Source organism: Eurosta solidaginis, chromosome 1 (assembly GCF_040869045.1).
Source record: "Eurosta solidaginis isolate ZX-2024a chromosome 1, ASM4086904v1, whole genome shotgun sequence".
Taxonomy (NCBI): Eukaryota; Metazoa; Arthropoda; class Insecta; order Diptera; family Tephritidae; genus Eurosta; species Eurosta solidaginis.
In genome coordinates this window covers 379,877,445-379,891,460 of record NC_090319.1, presented here as the reverse complement: position 1 = coordinate 379,891,460, position 14,016 = coordinate 379,877,445, and positions in this window count along the sequence as shown.

Below are 14,016 nucleotides of genomic sequence, written 5' to 3'. Positions count from 1 at the left end.
CCGCGATTTTTCGACCTATATTGCTGTATCGATTTGATATCGAAAAGTAAACATACCTATTAAAAAAGTATCGATCATTTATTCAAATAAAATTTGTATTATAGAAAAGGTATAGATCATTTATTGAAAACTTATCGGTGGGTTATTGAATAGATATCAACCTATTATTGAAAATTTCTCTCCTATTTATCGAAAAGTTGTTGGTTTGTTATAAAAAAAGTTATCGAATAGATATCGAAGAACTATCGATTTTTACCACATTACTAAAAACATAATATCGCTGCTGTATCGATTTGATATCGAAAAGTAAACATACTATTGAAAAAATATTGATTATTTATTGAAATAAAATTTATTTTATATAAAAAGGTATGGATCATTTATTGAAAACTTATCGAAACATTATCACAAAATTATCGAAAAATCATCGATTTGTAATCGAAAACATATCTGTGGGTTCTTGAAAATATATCATTTATTACAGAAAAGTTATCGCATATTTATCGAAAAGTTGTCGATTTGTTATAAAAAAGGTTATCGCATTGATATCGAAGAGCTATCGATTTTTTATCGGATTATTAAAAACTTAATATCGGTCGCCAGTTGCGAGTAGATACCGATAAAACGTCAATATAATATATATGACTTATAACCCATCCTTCAACAAGCCGATATCTTCACGATAATAAATTGCTATCCATAATAAGATGATAATGAACCAACAAAGTTTTCTGTTGTGTCGATTGTTTCCGATAAGAAGCCAACAAAGCTGTTGTGGTCCAACTTGTGAGCTCTAGTTAACGTAAAGTGGTTTTTTTTTGGTCGTGGTAGTTAAGCCTCCGACGCACCATTAGCTGCTGGAAATCACTTAACAATACAACCACCACACTTTTGAAAACCGAAACCTAAATGCAATGGCTCGGTTGTGCTCTCTCCACTTTTCAGTGAAATATTCATCCTGCGATGTGCTTTGTTATATCTTTGACTTCGCTTGTTCCAAAAAGGGCATCACTGATGACCCAAGGTATCATAGAAATATGGTGGTTCAACTGGCTTAATATTATTACGTTGGCAGTATGATTGAGATACGCATTGCTCTCAATTACTGTTAATGTTAAAACTACAATAAGTTCAAAATATAGTTTTCCAAAGCTTTCACTTGCTTGGAGTTGTGGACATCAACATCCGAAGAGCTTAGTGCTGTAAGCGCTACGAACCATCTTAGTGCATTTTACGTCATTATCATACATGTTTCACTCAACACAGCGAACATTCATAAAAAACACCCTTAACCTGTCTCCCTCTGTACAAACGTGTTTATGTGTGTTGGCTGGTTCATAGTCAGGTGCTTCGAAAGGCCACAGTCCACTGCACATTCGGAACGCCACACTTTCTCACACTTCGCACACATTTTATGGTCTCCATTGTATTTCAACCACATGAGTTACTCTGGAGATGCTAACCCACCTTTGTTTTGTATTTTCCATGTAAATCAAAAATTTCGTCTTCAGTTCAATCGCTGAAAGGCTTTTCACTTGTCAATCGGTGAGTTAATTGTAGTCCAGTTTACTTTCGGTTTGGGTGGTTATCAAGCTAAATGTTCCATTTAATGCCCCTTGAATAATTTACTGCCCCAATTGACCTTTTCTTGCTCTGCTGAGAGTAACGGTAATTGAGTGTTTGAATGAGCTAATTTAATGTTTTGTTTGCATATTTTATAAAAAAATTATGCGTAAGTAAAAGCAAATTATTAGCTGATGAGATTTTGAATATATTTTTAAACAATTTTATTTAGGTTGACTTGGCAGAGGCTGGTTGGGCGGCACGAATTTTGTAATTGAAATTTAAGTAACTTCCCGATAAGCTACAAGCTTGAAACTTGGAATATAGTTCAGAAACCGATGACAATGCAATAATAAGAAGAATATGCAAAACTCCGGTAAGTGGCACATGGGCAGAAATATTTCAAAAAATCGTATTTGTGGTCCGATTTTGTTCATATTTGGAACATATACTACATACATGAACAGAAAGCGACCTATGAAAAAGAAATCGCTGCTAGGTAGCGCAAGGATCGAGATATTCAAAAATTCTTATTTGTGATCCCATTTGGCTCATATTTGGAATACAAAATACATACAGTCCGGTCGAAGTGACATCAAAATATTTTTGAGTTCGAGGAGGGACAAGCATACGTGGCGCAGGGTTGAGTAAGGTCTTTGGAAGGATTATGTATTGAGGACTTAGATTGTAACAAATTATCAGGAAAGATTCCTTGAAAAAATGAGTCACTAAATGAACTAAATATAATGAGAAGTAATGAGCAATAAATTAAAAACTAAAAACTTGAAAATAAAATAATTAAAAAAAGATTTTAAGTTAAACGGTTTTATTGAAAACAATACTTACATTAAGTAATAATAATACTAAAAGCTAGAAAATAATTAGGTAGATCCTAGGCACTAGTCATCACACTCTTCATCAATCCAGGGCGTTTATCAGACAATTAAATAAAAGTGTTGGACACGTCAAATTTCTTAATCAGGTTATGCTACGACTCACATTTTTAGAAATTTCACGCGCCCAATGCTCTTATTTAATTGTCTTATCAACGCCCTAGATTGATGAGGAGTGTAATGACTAGTATCTAGGAACTACCTAATTATTTTCTAGCTTTTAGTGTTATTATTACTTCATGTAAGTATTTTTTTCAATAAAACGGTTTAACTTAAAAATTTTCTATACCTTTAATGAACATGAAATGGTATATTAACTTTGGTCCGATGTTTGTAACGTTGAGAAATATAGAAGATAGACTCACCATTAAGTATACCGAATTGATCAGGGCGACGAACTGAGTTGATATAGCCATGTCCGTCTGTCCGTCCGTCCGTCTGTCTGTTTGAACGCAAGCTAGTCCCTCAAATTTTGAGATATCTCAATGAAATTTGGCGCAAGGATGTATTTTTGTATTATATTAGACATTTGTCGGATCCGGTAGGATCGGACCACTATAAAATATATCTCCCATACAACCGATCGTTCAGATAGAAAGATTTTTGGCAAATTCTTCCTTAGTTTCCAATAGAAAAACGTGAAACTTGGCGATGTATATTCTAATATATCAAGATTTCCTGTAACAACCACTTCGATCGGAGCTATATATAATATATACCCATACAACCGATCGTTCAGATAAGGGGGTTTTTTGCCAATTTTTTTATATTTATCTTAAAATCGTTTAGCTATGTACATCTGTTCACTATATCTTTCTTATCTTATACAGCGCATTATTTGGAGATTACGAATGGGATAAGATTATTGTTCAGCCCCATTCATGAAAGGCATGAAGTCTTCGGCACAGCAAAAGACAGTCCCGTCCTTACTTGTTTTTTAATTATTTTATTTAAAATTAAAATAATTCTCATAGATTTCCTATGTACCGTATATGAGATTATGGCTGTGTAGGTGGATAAATAGCGGGAGTTGTTCCGGTATATTCTTGCCCGATTCGTGCGCCCTTGTTGCAACCATGTGAAAACCTTGAGAGACAAGAATTGGGCAATAAACGCCATCTTAGCCACAGTTGTGGAGCATTTCTCGCTTGAGGTAAGCGGCTTGCTCTTTTAGATAGCTATATAATGCGTTTGATATTTGTAGGGTCACTTAGCTAGTAATATGATATTGGTTTTGCAGTAAGAGAACGATGAAACCTTGATCTTTTACATCCTAGATTTTTGTCTTAACATCTGTTGTTGTTGTAGCAGTGCTCCGCCCCATCCAATAGGTGCGACCACTCAAAAAATTTCATCAATATCCTCTAACGGGACTGCAAGGAAATTTGCAGTTTCAACAGGGGTGGCCCAGAATGAGAGAGATGATGGAGACGTTAGTTCCACATTGCAATTAAATAGATGATTGGTGTCATATGGGGACGCATTGCAAGAGGGGCATACATTATGTATATCGGGCAGATTTTGGATAGGTAAAAGTTTAATCCATTACAGTGTTCAGAGTGAAATTGAGCTAGAGTGACCCTCGTCTCCCTAGGGAGATTGCTTTCCTCTTGTGCATGTTCAGGGTATTTACCTTTAAGAACGGGATTCGCTGAGCAATTCCTGGCATAGAGTTTCGACGCCTTTTTATGTATAATGCTTGCAGATATCACTACTAAGCCCCTGGGAGTTAGGGCCTGTTTAACCTGAGCCTGAACCTTTGTCTTATGCCAATCAACATCATGTTTCTCTTGTTTTGAAACTTGATTTTTATGCCTTCCCATCACTCCAGCGAACAAGCAAGTTTACTGATTTGAACTTTAATTTTAATACTCATAACTTAAAGCTTTTGAATAATGAACTATGCCTTATTGGCTGGACTGTGCTTTTCGAAGGGTTCGGGGTAGTCGAATGTTTTGATACCTTCAAAAACCTCGTATTTGAAACATGTCGAGCGTTTGGACCACCTAAGAAAAAATCTTGTCACAGGATTCCATGGTACGCCAAGCAGTTGAAGAAATTCCAGAATTTGAGTACATATTTTATAGAAGGTTTAAGTCTTCAACTGGCTCTTCTTATAAGTGTTATTCCTTGAGATATGCGAGGAAGTTCATATCTCTTAATAAATCTCTGTATAGGAATTATGTGCGTAAGTTTGAGCGCGAAATCAAGAGTAACCCTAAGTCTTCGAAGAAGGCTCGCTCAAATATCCAATCGGGCGTGTTCTACAATGAGACTAGGGCAGGTTCGACTTACGAATCCGCTAATCTCTTTGGCGAATTCTTCAAATCGAACTTTGATAATGATTCTCAATCATCGCCTAATATAGTCTTTAATTTAAATAGCCCAATAAATGTTGGCTGTCTGGTGCTTACTTTAGAAGATATAGTGGAAGGAGTCAAAATTTTAAACCCTCTATGAAACCTGATATGGACGGTTTTTCGTCGTATCTTTTTAAGAACTGTAGAGCTTTGACTCTTCCTCTTCTTCTCATTTTTAACAAATCCCTTAGAAGTGGAGGTTTTATTGATGGGAGGAAGTTTGCTTCAATTACCCCTATTCACAAAAGCGGTAATAAAGCAAATGTAGCTAAATTATCAAAGCTGTTTGAATACATCGTTAAACAGAAGATGTGTTTGGCTCTTAGTCACTTAATTTCCTGTAATCAAAATGGCTTCGTGTTTGGCAGATGCACAGTTTTCAACTTGGCGGTTTTCTCTGATTACTGTGTGTCCGCTTTAAATGGTCGGCTGCAAGTGGACACTGTTTATACAGACTTCTCAAAAGCCCTCGACAAGGTTAGTCATTCAATTTTAATAGATAAGTTAGCCAATGTTGGATTTCATTCAACCTTCCTATCATGGATTAAATCGTATATTTCTCTTCGCAAGTGTGTAGCCGTTGTTGATGATTATGCGTCTGACCCCTTCACTGCCTCCTCAGGTATTCCTCAGGGCATTATCCTAGATCCCCTCCTTTTTGTTATTTTTATTAATGATATATCTTCCTGTTTTTTATCCACTGAGTTCCTTTTGTATGCAGATGATCTGAAAATCTTTTCAAAACTTTTCTGCATTTCTGATGCCCTTAGTCTTCAAAATGATCTGGAAAATGTAGCCAGTTGTTGCAGAATAAACCACCTGCAACTCAATATTAGTAAATGTTTTCACATAACTTTTATCAAAATTCCTTCCCTAATTCCTACATCATATGATATTAATGGATCTAAACTGGCTACGCAGTCTAAAATATGAGATTTAGGAGTAATTTTTGACTCTAAGTTTATGTTTCATGATCATATAAATCATGCAATTTCTAAATAATGCGCAATGCTTGCCTTTGTACGCCGGTGCAGTACTGATTTTACTGATCCATACACTCTAAAACTTCTTTACACCTCGATGATTCATTCCACGTTAGAACACGCTGTGTTTATATGGAGACCATTTTACGAATGCCATATAAAGAGGCTAGAACGGGTGCAAAAGACCTTCATAAAATTTGCTCTGTGCAGATTAAACTTTGAAGAGTCTATTCCGTCTTATAAAGCTAGATGTCTCCTTATTAACCTGAAGACGTTGGATAACAGAAGAATCTTGCTTTCGCTTAGCTTTGTGTTTGACATTATTCAAGGCAAAGTAGACGCTCCGGTTCTTTTACAACGAATTAACTTCTTGGTTCCACAGAGGAAGTAATGATTTGTTTTTATTGAATGCGTGAGGACTAACTATGCATATTATGCTCCTCTCATCAGAAATTTACGAGAGTTTAATTTGTTCTCAAATTGTTTGAATATAGATTTCTCAACTGAAAAATCTAATTTTAAATTACAAAGCAATAAATTTTTAACGTAAACAATTATTTTGTAAATATATTTAATTCGTTATGTAGTCTGTCAGAAACCTTGTATTTCAAATATTACTATATTTAAAAAATAAATAAACAAAAAATACATAATAAGATTTCTATTGGGATACCAAAGATAACTTTTTGCAAACATGTTGATAATAGATAGCTCATCAATAATCAATTGATAGCTTATCGATAATGTTTGTTATCGATAACACTTTGATAACAAATCGATAACTTGTCTATATATCGTATACTACACACCTCTAACAAATTTTTCCTTTCCTCTCCTTTCCTCTCCCTTCTTTACCCTTCCTTTCTTTTTATTTCCTTCATATTAGGTCGGTTGAATGTTCGTACGCATTTTCAATACAAATCTTGCAATCGATTTTTAAGGAACTTCTCATTAAGCTACAAACCTGAAACTTCACATATAGGTTTAGACACCGTGAAAAAGGAACAAAAGAAGAAAAAATTCCGTTAGATGGCGCACGGATCGAAATATCTAGATAAAAATTTTAAAAATTCTGAATTTTGATATAGATTTTTAAGTAACTTCTCAGTGAGCTACAAACGCCAAACTTCAAAGATTGGTTAGGACACCGTGACAAAGAAACGAAAGAAGAAAAAATTCCGTTAGATTGCGCACGGATCGAAATATTTAGATAAGAATTTTAAAAATTTTGAATTTTGATATAGATATTTAAGTAACTTCTCATCGAGTCACAAACGTGAAACTTCACAATTAGGTTAAGACACCGTGACAAAGGAACAAAAGAGGAAAAAACTCCGTTAGGTGGAGCATGGATCAAAATAATTAGATACAAATTTGTAAATTTGGAATTTTCAGATTGATTTTTAAGTAAATTCTAATTGAACTAAAAACGTGCAACTTCACACATAGGTTAAGACAGCGATATGTTGCAAAAAAAAGGGAGAAAATATCCGTTAGGTGCCGCACGGATCAAAATAATTGGATAAGAGTTTGTAAATTGGGGAAATTGAGATCTATTTTTAAATAACTTCTCATTGAGCTACAAACGTGAAACTTCACATATAGGTTAAGACACAGTGACAAAGGAACAAAAGGGGAAACAATTGTTTAGGTGGCGCACGGATCGAAATAATTAGATGAGAATTTGGAAATTTGAAACCGGCTTTTAAGTAAGTACTCGATGAGGTAGAGACTTGAAGTTTCAAACTTAATTCAGAGGCCGATGACATTATAAAACATAGCACAAAAAAAGTTTCGATAGGGGACGCAATAATTGGGATATTAAGAAAAATCGTACTGAACGAGGGAAACCTTGCGCCCAATTTTTAAGCGACTTCCAATTGAGCTACAATCTTGGAACTTCTTCCGAATATGTGCAGCAATTCAAGCTTTGCATATATGAACAATTTTCAAGTAGCTTAAAAACTAATGTATTTTTTTGATATGTACTATATTACATATTTACTATACATATTATATACAAGTATTGTATGCATTCTGAATTAGTAAAAGTAAGTTTATCACTTTGTAATAAATAAGGCACTACGCCTTTCCAGCTAGAGCTAAAGAGTAGACAATAAAAAGAAAATAAAACATTTTTATGCATTTCCTTTATATAAATGGACAAAATCTGCGAAAAATTTATGCTTATATAAAGAAATATTCTTGCTGAACTTTGATTTTAAAATTTTTAAATAGAAATTGTAAAAATATTTATAAGAAATAAAAGTCTAAAGAAACCAGTGCCACACACGAAATTCCAATTTAAATTATAAATATATCACCCAAAAAGCATACCACTTACGATTTCGCTTATACTTTACACCTTACGCATTGGCAAACCTGTGCATACATTAGAAAAGATTTACTCAAACTTTTAAATATTGATGAAGTCAAGGATTAGTTTAAAGCAGAAATTATACTGAACTGAGAAGTTTCATACATCCAACCACAACTGAAAGAATTCTTAAGAGTTTATAAGATCTAAATACAAGGCAAATATGAAGAAACCACTATACTTCGCATTCAGAAAAATGTATGTTCATGTTATTCCATAAATACTTCAGTTCCTTCGTATGCATTGACCTGGCGTTTGTGCAAGCCTGAAACCAACAGACACATAATAAATTGCAGCCGAAACATAAAAACAGAAATGAAATCCTTTTTGCATTTAATGCTTAAAACACACAAAGTATGAAAACTCAAAAGTATTAACATCAATTGTACTATATATACAAAGCGAAAGTAGAACAAGCAAAAATTAAAATTTAGTGAAGCAAAATTTTACAAACCGACTTGACCAATTTCATATTCGTCTTTCCTTTTTTTGGGCTTTGTAGCAAATTTAAGAGAAAAGTAGAAGTTATATACTAAATGTGTGTGTATCTGACAGAGTATGTATGTAGTATGTAGTGAAGTTACATGAAAGTTGCAAAAATTTAAATCATAACCATAAAACTCATAAGAAAAATTAGACAATATCAAAAAATCGTAAAGCAAAAGGCAGTCAAGAGCAGCACCCAACCAACAGACATGCGCAGACTACTGATGTGGCAAATTTCTTGAGTGCATATGCACCAACATCGTGGCTAACCACAACAGAATGCTTTGGTTACTTTCTATTATGCTGCATAGAATGGTCATTAATGAAAGCAAATGCTCTCACTCACTCACTGCTTACATCGACCGTCTGTTTTGTAACTGTGCGTCTTTTGCTGTTAAATGTCTGTTGTGGCAATTTATAGAAAATTCTTTTGCAAATGACCACTAGAGGTAGGTCGGTAACAGCAAATATTTGTTGTTGCAACATTGTTGTTAGATTCGCAAAGAATGCAAACAAAATTTGGTTGATGGTTGGAATGGTTTTTTTTTAAAAATTAAGTTTCACAAAAAGAATTGAGACTTCCATGAAATGTGGAAGTTCACACTATTTCGAGTGTAAAAGTATTTTGTCTATTTTACATAAATGACTAAGAAGCTTAAATTTATTTTTTTTTGAGAAACTTTCTTGCCACATTGAACTTAATCTTATACTACATTGGGACTGGGACTGGGACTGGGACTGGGACTGGGACTGGGACAGGGACTGGGACTGGGACTTGGACTGGGACTGGGACTGGGACTGGGACTGGGACTGGGACTGGGACTGGGACTGGGACTGGGACTGGGACTGGGACTGGGACTGGAACTACGAATGCGACTGTATATCTGCACTGAGAATAAAGATGAAGAAGAATAAGAAGAACAAGGGAGAAGAAAAGATAGAGATAGACGAAGATAGATAAATAGGTATAGATGGATCGGAGGTGGAAGAAGAGAGCGAGCTCGAAAGAAATGAATTGAGGAAAAAGATGCAGAGAGAGAAACAGAAGGAGAAAAAAAGAAAGGCAGAGGGAGGAGTGAATAAAAGGATAAGGAAAAGGGGGAGAGAGATTATGAGGTAATAAGTTCTTAAAAGTCATGCAGATAGCCCAAAGGTGACGCAGAACAACGTCTGCTGGGCATGCTACCATTAAAATAAAGTTTTCATTTGTGGCCGATATCAAGATAAATTTAAATTGATGTGTAAGCAGCTCTGTTCACGGTATGGGGAAGAGCGAAAGTGTAGTCACTACTTACTTAATGTAGTAGTCACTGCACTGTAGTTTAGTTTGGGAAAAATGTACGCGGTAGAGTTGATGTGAGCGAAATCAGACAGCAAATTGAAGCAAAGCATCTTTTCAATTTGTTATCGAAGTGTTGGCAATTCGCTATGGAGGAGTTATCGGTGTGTTATCGGTTACATATGGCCGTGGTATCCATTTCTTATCGAGGAGTAATCGGTTTGTTATAGGTGTGTTATCGACGGTGTATAGACGAGTTATCGATTTGTGATCAAAGCTTAATAAACTTGTAATCGATAACGAAGGCTAACAAAAAGTAAGCTAGTTTTTATAAACAAGTTATCCGTTTATTCAAAAAAACTTGTCTCTTACTTATAATTTAAACAACTTCAGGAGGAACGAAGATGAGTTGCTCGTCAGGCAGGACTTTGGAAATGATTCAAAATGGGTAGAGGGTAGATGCTTAGTATCAGACTTAGCTTTTGTCTGTTCGAGCTATTTTAAAATAAGGATCGCCTTTTATCCAGGCCACAGAAATATCTGGGTCAGCTGCAACACGTGTTTATAAGCCGGTTTTGAAATAACTATGCAGGATTTTCTTTTGTTCAAGCCGGCCCTTAGTCTGCTAAGAAACCGCTCATAAGCGCAGTCTTTTGCATGGTAGTGAGATCTTTCTGAATAGTATGACAAGGAAGTGTATCGATCCTGCCTGTCACGGAGCTTCGAAAAACATATCCATGTCTAATGTAGGTCTTTCTCGAAACTGTAACTATACGCTTACGTAACCTGTAAGTCAAAGAATCCCATTGTATTAATATTCATATAAACATCAGGATAGCAAAATGTGAAGCTAATTGTGAGTTTTGGCGCAGTTGTGAGCAACACCAGCTCAGAATATAAGGTCTCTATAATGACAACAACATTATTATAACGGCCGGCATTTTATGGCGAAATTTTTTTCAAACTAGTTGTTTGGGAAATTTAAGTTCCCTCATAATGAACGGTTTTTTTTAAGCTGAGAAACTTTCCACGGGAAGACAACGAACTCGCTTTAAAATCATTTTAAAGGCGAATTTAAATATTTAAGATAACCTGCCCCGGGAATTTAATCTGGTACCTTTGTTATGGTAGGCAAACCCCTATCTTACCTTGGCCCCTAAGGCTTAGATATACTAAACTTTTATTCTCATGTACACTGTTACTTATTTAATCTTGTAACTTTATAAATACGATAAATTTGCAGAAAAGCTTGCTGCAGAAAAGGAAACAAGCTTTGACAACCTCAAATTTTTGATATTTAATTAAGATATTGACATAAATTAGTTAAAATGTATACAAACATTCAACGACACACACACACACATGCAAGAGAGTTAGCGTATAAGCAAGGCTAGCAAAAATCTGATCAAAGTCAAGCCAACTAGTCAAAAGATTTCGAGAAAAGCAAATTTAATGAAGCAGACTTTAGAAAGCTGCAGTTAATTTCCTTCACACCGGGATGTCATACGCACAAACATACACTCATACATATATATATGTTACTTTGTGTGAGCAGATATGCGTGAAAATATTTGATATTAGCATATGCTCAAAAGTTATGCAAAGTTTGCACATTGTACACATACGCTCGGTTTTTATTTTTTATTTCTTAATTTTCGTGCTTTTTCTCTAGCATAGTGAAGTGTCGTCAAGAGTTTTTGTTGAGAGGACACCAGAGCAAGTGCTTTAGTGACTACAATAACAAAGAAATGAACAGCTCGAGAAATAAACTAAAAGTCTAAAAAGTGCAAACATTGCCAACACACATACACACACACGCACACACACAGATCAATGCACGCACTGCTGCTTGTTAGAGTTTGAAAGGCATTGAGCAGGTGTCACTGTCAACAAATGACATAAGGAAGGAGTGTCTATTAGAAGAGAGGACTGGCTGGCAGTCAAATGAAACACACACAAAGCTAGTCAAACGGCTGGGGAATGTATGGTTTCGAAGCGCTTTGAAAGTGAGTATAAAAGAGTTTTCTAAAAGAAAAAATATAAATTAACAAAAACTGATAACAAATGCGTCCAAAAAAACAGAATAAGAAAGTCGAGCACAGGAGGAAGAAGAAACGAAGCTGAAGTGCTTATAACTGGACAACGGGACAGCTTGTGGTAAGTCATTCCCTCAACTAACAAACAACTTCATATATATACGCAGTGCATCAACAACAACAACGACAATGTCTGTTACTACTACTGCCAGTAATATTGACAAGTTCATCATGCAAAAAGGAAGTGCAGTTTAATGGCACACAACCGAAATACTGTTTAGTATACGTGGGCACACAAACACATGAACGTAGTAAAGGTTGTATGCACTAACAGTCAAATAAAGGGAAATTTCATATGAATTAAGTTTTTGCCAGCACTTTGTGTGTCACACATTAGGGTGAGTACGTTCTTAAATGCATTTTTCCTTGGTTTTGTCGCTCGAACTTTTTGCTTTTTGAGTTACAGTATTTTTTTTTTAGTATCGGTGAGTTTTCGGCAACGATTAGCAAATAGGCATCTTTATCTGTATCGGATATTTTTCGTATCCGGGAACTTACTTGAAACTGGTTCTTTTATCGAAACCGTTTAATTTTTAATGAACCAGCCCTTTTCCAGAACCTGTTACTTTTTCGAAATCGATTACTTTTTATGAGAAAGTTACTTTACACAGAAGCGATACTTTTTGGAGCTAATAACATATTCGGGATAAGTTACAACTGCGGAATCGGTTAGTCTTTCGGAGCGAGTCCTTTCGGGAGCGGCAACTTTTTAGGAACCGCTTAATCTTTCGGAACCACTTACTTTTCGTACACCGTTCGCTTTAACAATACTTACCGACACCGACTTCATTATCGGAAACGATTTCCTATTCGGAAGGGATACTATTTTGGTGAAGCTAAATCAGACTGGAGGTAAATCGTTTTAAGTTTTATTTTTTTTTTTACGTTTTCGAAACATATTCTTTTTTGGGCCGGCTGTTTTATCGAAAGTCCATACTTTTCCGAACCGGTTAATTTTTTGGACCACCTTAGTTGATAGTAACATCCAATTTTTTCAAATCCGAGTGCGTTTTTCGAATGCGGCTACTTCAAGGAAATTTAGTACTGTTGGGATATCGGAATTATTGGCCCATAGATGGTCGAAAAACTATAATGAAATAAAACTGAGGAATCACGAAAACAATCCATCTGGGGCTAACGATGGAATTCGATAGAGTTCTATGGTTCTTTGAAAACCTTCCCAGTGGAAATTTATCTGCCTTGTAGATGGCGGTAGGAGTGGGCCATATTGTAGGGAAAATTAAAAGGAGCACGACGCAAATTTGAAGAGAATACTTGCCTAAGTCTCCTAGGAGTTAAATCGCGCCAATTATTTTTTTTTTTTAGTTTAAGTAATCGAAGAGCAAAATAACAAAATCACAGAAGCTTTTGGCTGGAAGACACGACCGCGAAGAAATGAATGTTGTAATAGAAAGTGGTTGCCTTATCCCAGTTTCAACATAAAAAATTTCATTAGAAGTTTAACTATATCAAACTAATGGCCCGTGAAATATTATTATTCGTATTTTTCACATTAGATGAAAGCTCGTGGTTGCTTCGCCATTTAACAAAAAAAGAGTCACAACTTGTAATATGAAGCGTAAAAATAGTAAAGCCCAAGAACAGACGCCATGCTTGCAGAATCCTTCTGAGTAATTAGAAAAGTAAAATCAAAGTTCCAACTGGATATTCTATAATACATGCCCAAGGAACGGACAATTTCCTGACATATCCGAGAAAGTTCCCAAAGGCTTCTAAACCTATGTAGTTCAAAAACTCCTATCCCGAACGGAAGGGGTCGAAGACCCGAAGTGCGTGTACGGTGAAGCAGTCGAACCCAGCTTTTTCAGGGGACTATTTTGACATCTAAGATTTACAGTTATGCTTGGTTTTCATAAGATCAAAATGAAATGTTAATACCAAATTTCGAGAATTGTCGTTGTCATTTATTGGTTAATTTAATTTTCCTTTGTATTTAAAACGGACAGCAAATGCATTTG